At 46.5% G+C, this 7,123-nt stretch overlaps 1 long non-coding RNA gene across 1 annotated transcript; it reads left to right on the plus strand.

Moving 5' to 3' along the window:
* The first annotated feature begins 1,804 nt into the window (after positions 1 to 1,804).
* LOC135906558 (uncharacterized) lies at positions 1,805 to 4,808 on the plus strand. Its single transcript, XR_010565776.1, has 3 exons — positions 1,805 to 2,616; positions 4,150 to 4,431; positions 4,561 to 4,808. It is a non-coding gene; the product is annotated as an uncharacterized lncRNA (long non-coding RNA).
* The last annotated feature ends 2,315 nt before the right edge of the window (positions 4,809 to 7,123 follow it).

The raw sequence follows: 7,123 nt of genomic DNA on the forward strand, positions 1-7,123 counted from the left end.
CAAAGACTTGAAAAATTATAGACCGATCAGCTTACTGTCCGTTGCCTACAAACTATTTACTAAGGTAATCGCAAATAGAATCAGGAACTCCTTAGACTTCTGTCAAGCAAAGGACCAGGCAGGATTCCGAAAAAGCTACTCAACAATATATCATATTCACACTATCAATCAGGTGATGGAGAAATGTGCGGAATATAACCAACCCTTATATATAGCTTTCATTGATTATGAGAAAGCGTTTGATTCTGTCGAAACCTCAGCAGTCATGGAGGCATAACGGAATCAGGGTGTAGACGAGCCGTATGTAAAAATACTGAAAGATATCTATAGCGGCTCCACAGCCACCGTAGTCCTCCATAAAGAAAGCAACAAAATTCCAATCAAGAAAGGCGTCAGCTAGGTACGATCTCTCCAAGGAGGAGGTACGATCTCTCCAATGCTATTCACAGCGTGTTTACAGGAGGTATTCAGAGACCTGGATTGGGAAGAATTGGGGATAAGAGTTAATGGAGAATACCTTAGTAACTTGCGATTCGCTGATGATATTGCCTTGCTTAGTAACTCAGGGGACCTATTGCAATGCATGCTCACTGACCTGGAGAGGCAAAGCAGAAGAGTGGGTCTAAAAATTAATCTGCAGAAAACTAAAGTGATGCTTAACAGTCTTGGAAGAGAACAGCAATTTACAATAGGCAGCGAGGCACTGGAAGTCGTAAGGGAATACGTCTAGTTAGGGCAGGTAGTGATGGCGGATCCGGATCATGAGACGGAAATAATCAGAAGAATAAGAATGGGCTGGGGTGCGCTTGGCAGGCATTCTCAAATCATGAACAGCAGGTTGCCATTATCCCTCAAGAGAAAAGTATACAATAGCTGTGTCTTACCAGTACTCACCTACGGGGCAGAAACCTGAAGGCTTACGAAAAGGGTCCTACTCAAATTGAGGACGACGCAACGAGCTATGGAAAGAAGAATGATAGGTGTAACGTTAAGGGATAAGAAAAGAGCAGATTGGGTGAGGGAACAAACGCGAGTTAAGTATATCTTAGTTGAAATCAAGAAAAAAAAATGGGGGCATGGGCAGGACATGTAATGAGGAGGGAAGATAACCGATGATCATTAAGGGTTACGGAGTGGATTCAAAGAGAAGGGAAGCGTAGCAGGGGGCGGCAGAAAGTTAGGAAGGCGGATGAGATTAAGAAGTTTGCAGGGACAACATGGCCACAATTATTACATGACTGGGGTAGTTGAAGTATGGGAGAGGCCTTTGCCTTACAGTGGGTGTAACCAGGCTGCTGCTGCTGCTGCTGATGATGATGATGAAAGGGAAGGGTGCAAAGGAATAGAGGGTGGAGGGAGGAACTACTTGAAGTAGGCGTCCACTATCCTCTCAGCCCACTCCAGGATGGCCTCCTGAAGATCGGGCCTCGAGCTGCGCGAGGCAGCCTCCCACTGCTCCTCACTAGATATTAATTGCTTGAGGAAAGGGGGAGGGGGTGCTTAGGGCCAGTGGCGTAGCAACAAAGGGGCCGGGGGGCCGTGGGCCCCGGGTGCAAGGGGCCAGTGGGGGGAGGGGGGGTGTCATATACGTCTGAAGACATCCCTCTTTCCGCCGGCTACACCCGGGGGGGGGGGGGTTGACAGAAGACCTATGGGTCCCGAGTGCCAGGCGACCTAGCTACGCCACTGCTTAGGGCGCCCCCACATGATGTGGGGGCGCCCTAGGGGACACAGAATTTACAAGAGGGAGAAAGGTAAATGGCGGGATGAATGCGGTGGAGGAGGTAAGGGGATGGAAAGGTGCGAGTCTGCAGCTGTCGCCACAGAACTTCACACCGCCACTCATGGGATTTGCCCATGAATGGCGGAAAGGTTAAACGGTCTACTCGGTAGTGTGTGCAGATGTCGTGGTAGGTAATAAGTCTATCCCGCGCTGTAAACGGCGCCTCCTCCGTGGCGAGTTCCGACACATTTGATGCCTGAGCCCGGACTGCATTTCTCGCTCACGGCGCAGTGTGAACAGGACTGTGGGCCGTGTACTTCATAGAGTCCGGTGCCGAGTATTGCGGAATCTCGCGAAAGTAGTGAGACTATACCAGTAAGGGATCTACCCACAATACCCGCCTACTTTTGCAAAACGACGAAAGCAAAAAACTAACGGCACACTATAAATTGTGGGCACAAGCGAGGTTACTTGTCCTGCCTTTTCATTTACTAGATTGCACCCGGCACTGTAATACGCGAGGGAGACGCCAATAGAAGTATTGATGTCTTTCTCTCCAGAACAAAAATGAGCCGGTTATTAAGAAATTCATCTCGGAGAACTCAAGACTGTTGATAAACTGCAATTTTCGATAGGTCATAACAGCGTTTGACGGTGCTCAGAGTAGAAGTCCAAGGCTTCGCGTCCACATCTCTATCTCCGTGTTTCTCACATACGCGTGCCATGTTTTTCTTTCCTTTTTCAATGGTGCCGTGAACGAGCGGCACGAGATCAACCTCATCATGTCAGACACCCATCTGTCAAGCAAAGACGATGCTGGTATTTCCTGCATCGCCACCAGGACCAGCGTGGGAGGCAGCACGGTGGCCGACTATAATAGCCAGGCCAGCAAGGTGAGCTTATCGAAGACAAAAAAAATATAGGGTTTTATGTGCCAAAACCACTTTTTGATTATGAGGCACGCCGTAGTGGAGGACTGCGGAAATTTCGACCACCTGGGGATCTTTAACGTGCACCTAAATCTAAGTACACGAATGTTTTCGCATTTCGCCCCCATCGAAATGCGGCCGCCGTGGCCGGAATTCGATCCCGCGACCTCGTGCTCAGCTGCCCAACACCATAGCCCCTGAGCAACCACGGCCGGTGAACTTATCGAAGACGTGACTTATTGCATATTAATATTTCTATTGCCTTGCGCTCTGCAAACTTAATTTCGTAAAAAAACGATTTGGCGCTCTCTAAACTCCACTGCGCCAAAGTTTCTTATAACGCTTACCAATCATGCGTGATGAAGACGCTATTGTAAACAAAACGTTACAATTAGCGCAGCCACAATTATGCTACCTGACTAATGTCCGTCATGCTACCTGACAACAAGTGCAGACTGGGTAAATTAGAACTTATCCAGTGAAGCATCGCATGAGGAACATGGTACAAATAAAATAGCAGACGTGCGTTGCCTCGCAATTGAAGGTAAATGAAAAATAGTGCGAAAGCTTCTGCATTGTTCACAGTGTGCGTGCGCTTTCGAGAGTGCTTTCTAACGAACTTTCTATTATCACGGACGAATCGTGTGCACTGCTTCAATGACAGCGTTTTCACACCAGTATACCAGCAGTGAAATCTGTCTGCTCTACCTATTTCGCTTTCTTCCAATGAAATCACTGGTAAAAAATTGTCTGCAGCTACCCACTATCGCGCGCCTCATACCCACAGAGTGGCTTGCGATTATTATATCCAATAATTTAAAGCTTCTGCAAAAACGAAGCACATTACAGTTTTCGGTGCTTCTTCTTTATCGATGGCGACGCCAGCCTATTCGGCGTAAAGGTGCTGCCCGTGCTTGCCATTGGTCGGTATTTAATTGAAGCCGCACATTTTCAAACGAGAAGATAACAATTATAGAGACGTGATTAGGTTGGGCCCAGATTCGTTTTGGGTTAACAAATCGAATTGACCCCACAGTCTCAAAAGTCAGAGCATTTTAAAAGATTACGAGACAACTCAAAGCCCACAACGATATTATACATAATTATGTGCACTCTAGTGTGGAAACCATGTGCCTTCCAATTACTGTGCTTAGCATTCTTTATAAACTGCATCCGCTGTGTGGTACTTTAGTTTGTCTGTTGGTTTTTGTAATCCGCATTTGACCTCTTTCATGCTAATGTGGGCCATGCGGTAGTCCAAGATCTAATATGCATAACTTTGGGCTGCTGTGTTGAGGGAACGAGGTTTCTTACCAACCTTCAGGCCTGCTTGTGTAGTTGAGTATGTGACGGTAGATGCCACTTTTCAATGAACATATTTCGCCACAGCTAAGCTGACTGGGTGGTTCTAGCGGCTCAGTGTCTTGGTATCTACCCTGCAATCCTGGTGGCCTGAAGTTCTTACGTACTATCTTGCTACTGGCCCTGCGGCCCTAGTGGCCACCTGTTCTCTTGCAGCTTGGTGCACTTTTATCGGCGCTGTGGACCTTGTGGCCAGCTCTCACAGCAGTTTGGTGCCTTGCTTCCCGCACTACGGAACTGCCGGGCAGCTGTTATAGAGGCCTGGCAACTTGACCGCCCTGTGGACCAGGTGGCCAGCTGTTCTAGAGGCCTGCTATCATGCTGGCCGCTCTGTGCACTTGGTGGCAAAATCTTCTAGCTGCCTACTGTGTTGCTGCCCGACGTGCGGACCTTGTTGCTGGCTGTTCTAGAGGCCTGGTATGTTCCTGCCCGCATTACAGACGTGATCGCCAGTTGTATTAGAGTCCTGCTGACTCTCCACCCACCCTGTGATCGTGGTTGCAAGGTCTTCTAATGGCCTGGTGTCTTGCTGCCTGCCTTGCGCAGCATGTGGATGGCAGTTCTTGCGGCCTGGTGTCTTTCTGCTTGCCCTGCGGACCAAGTGGATGGCAGTCCTGGCGGCCTGGTGTATTGCTGCCCCTGCCCGGTCAACCTGATGGCCAGCTGTTCTAGCGACCTAGTATGCTGCTGATCAAAAGATTGGCGGCATGATACAAAATCACAGGAGGCAAAACTCTTTCTTCCTATACCAATTTCTTTATAGACACGACTAGTTTCGCCAAGTTATGCCCAACCTTCACCTCTTATAATTTTTGTATTGAACTACAACGTTAAGAAGGTTTTTAGAAATGCAACCACAAAATCAGGCGGATACTCACTGTGGCACTTCTGCGTAGCGATGTCGCAGAACGAAAGCAACGTGTGATGCTCGTCGAGGAAAGAGTGCTGATGACAGGTGTGTGCACAGAGAAGTAGGACACATTACTCATCACACGTATTGGGGACATATTCGAGGCAGTTGTAAACTTGAGAAAGTGCGGTTTGACAGCTTTTCCTAGGCGCTCACATGGGGCGCTTTGCTGTTGCTGCTACGTGCTCACATCCCGGAGAATATTTGAAGCCTTTACGGGAGAGAATATCCCTGGCGTAGGTCAAAGCAACAGGGTGAAATGAGAAACAGTCGCACTTCACTTGCTTTTTCTGCAATATTAGTGAGACCCAATGCATCGTATAATATTGTTTCTTCCCGCGCCTCATTTTCCTGTACGCGATCCTTCAAACTTGTTTTTGTGCAGTATGTACGTTCTGTCTTCTGTTCACTTCTGCATTTTGTTTTCACTTCTCTTGTCACGTAATTATACTACTACTACTACTACTACTACTACTACTACTACTACTACTACTACTACTACCACTACCACTACCACTACCACTACTGCTACTACTACTACTACTACTACTACTACTACTACTACTACTACTACTACTACTACTACTACTACTACTACTACTACTACTACTACTACTACTACTACTACTACTACTACTACTAATCAGCGCCAGCGACATTCTGAGCACAACAACAATGTTGCGACACAACGTTGACATGACGGCGCCGTGGTGGCTATGTCGTCGGTGACATGACCGCTTAGTTGTCATGGCAGGAAAAAGTAGCGACTCGGCATGAATCGGGCGTGCGTCGTCATTGACGATCATGCTTAAACAGCGGCGGTGGCGACTACAGTAGAGCGTTCTGTAAAATGTTGATGGTTCAATTTCTAAGTGAATATCATTTTTGCCTCCTGAGTTCGTTTTCGTAATTGGTCTGTGGTGAATGGTCTGTGGTCGGACTCGACAAGGAAAACGTTGGTTGATTGGTTGTTGGTTCAATCGTTAGTAAGTTTGTTGGTTCAATTCGTTAGTTCATTAGTTTGTACTTTCGTTCGTTGGTTCGCTCTCTCAGTAGTTCGTATATTGGCTCGTTGAATCATTCGTTTGGCCACTTGTTAGTCTATTCCTTCATTCATTGCTTACATTCCTTCTTTCATTGGTTAGTTCGTTCGTTTATTCGTTTGCTTGTTTGAGCTATTGGCTTGCTTCGACAATCATGGTCGATGGTTTCTGCGCATTTTTTTTTTCCTGCCAAAGAACCTAAGTAGTCAAGCCATCGACGTCATAGCCACCATCGCATAGTGTTCATGTCACCGTCTTCTTGTAAACTTGCGGCTGTCGTGCTAACCATGTCGATAGGCTTAGATCACATTGAAGTCAACCTGACCCCCATTTAGAACAATGAACCTGGTTTAAAATAGTTTTCTCGGGTTATTGACAAGCATAGCTGATAACGGCAGTATGCCACTTTTGAGCATTTGCTTCATGTTTTAGCAAAGGCAGTAGTCATTTCACCCGCATTTAACTTCGCACAAACATTTACCATAGCCTTTCCCGTCTTTTCGTTAAGTTTCATCTTGGTGGCGTTTGTTGTTATACCAGGTAAACGGAATAAACTCTGCGCTCTCGCAAAACACTCGTAACACTCCCGAGCGCTTGCATATGTAACTTAGTGTAAAATCCACAACAAAGGCACCAACTTTGAACTTTGCCTACACATTACCCACTACATCGCCCTTAATTTCATCAAACAGAAATACGGTGCCCTTTTATGTTTACGGAGGACAGTGGGTGAACGTCTTATCACGGATCGAGAATACTGCAAAAAAGAGGATTGAATACTCTTTCTAATGTACCTAACTATACCAGTAAGGGCACATTGCAGGCAAGGCATCATTTGGGATAAATATGATCATTGTGAGACGCAGTTCCTCCCGGGCATTCCGAAACGTAGCTAACAATGACAGTGCGACATTTGTAAACACCTTGTACAGATTTTGTTTTGCGAAAGTTGTATGTGATTCACATGCATTTAACTTCGCACACCAATTTTTGCATATTAGTCCGCCTGTTTTTGTTAATTTTCATGGTGGTGACATTTGCATTTATGCAACGGCTGCGTGAAAAATTTCGCTTTGCTTGTAGAAGTTATACATGTTCTGGAGCACTATATAAGGCAATTTATTTCAAACGTCGCGATAAACCCACATATTTCGAA

The sequence above is a fragment of the Dermacentor albipictus genome, chromosome 9 (assembly GCF_038994185.2).
Source record: "Dermacentor albipictus isolate Rhodes 1998 colony chromosome 9, USDA_Dalb.pri_finalv2, whole genome shotgun sequence".
Classification (NCBI taxonomy): Eukaryota; Metazoa; Arthropoda; class Arachnida; order Ixodida; family Ixodidae; genus Dermacentor; species Dermacentor albipictus.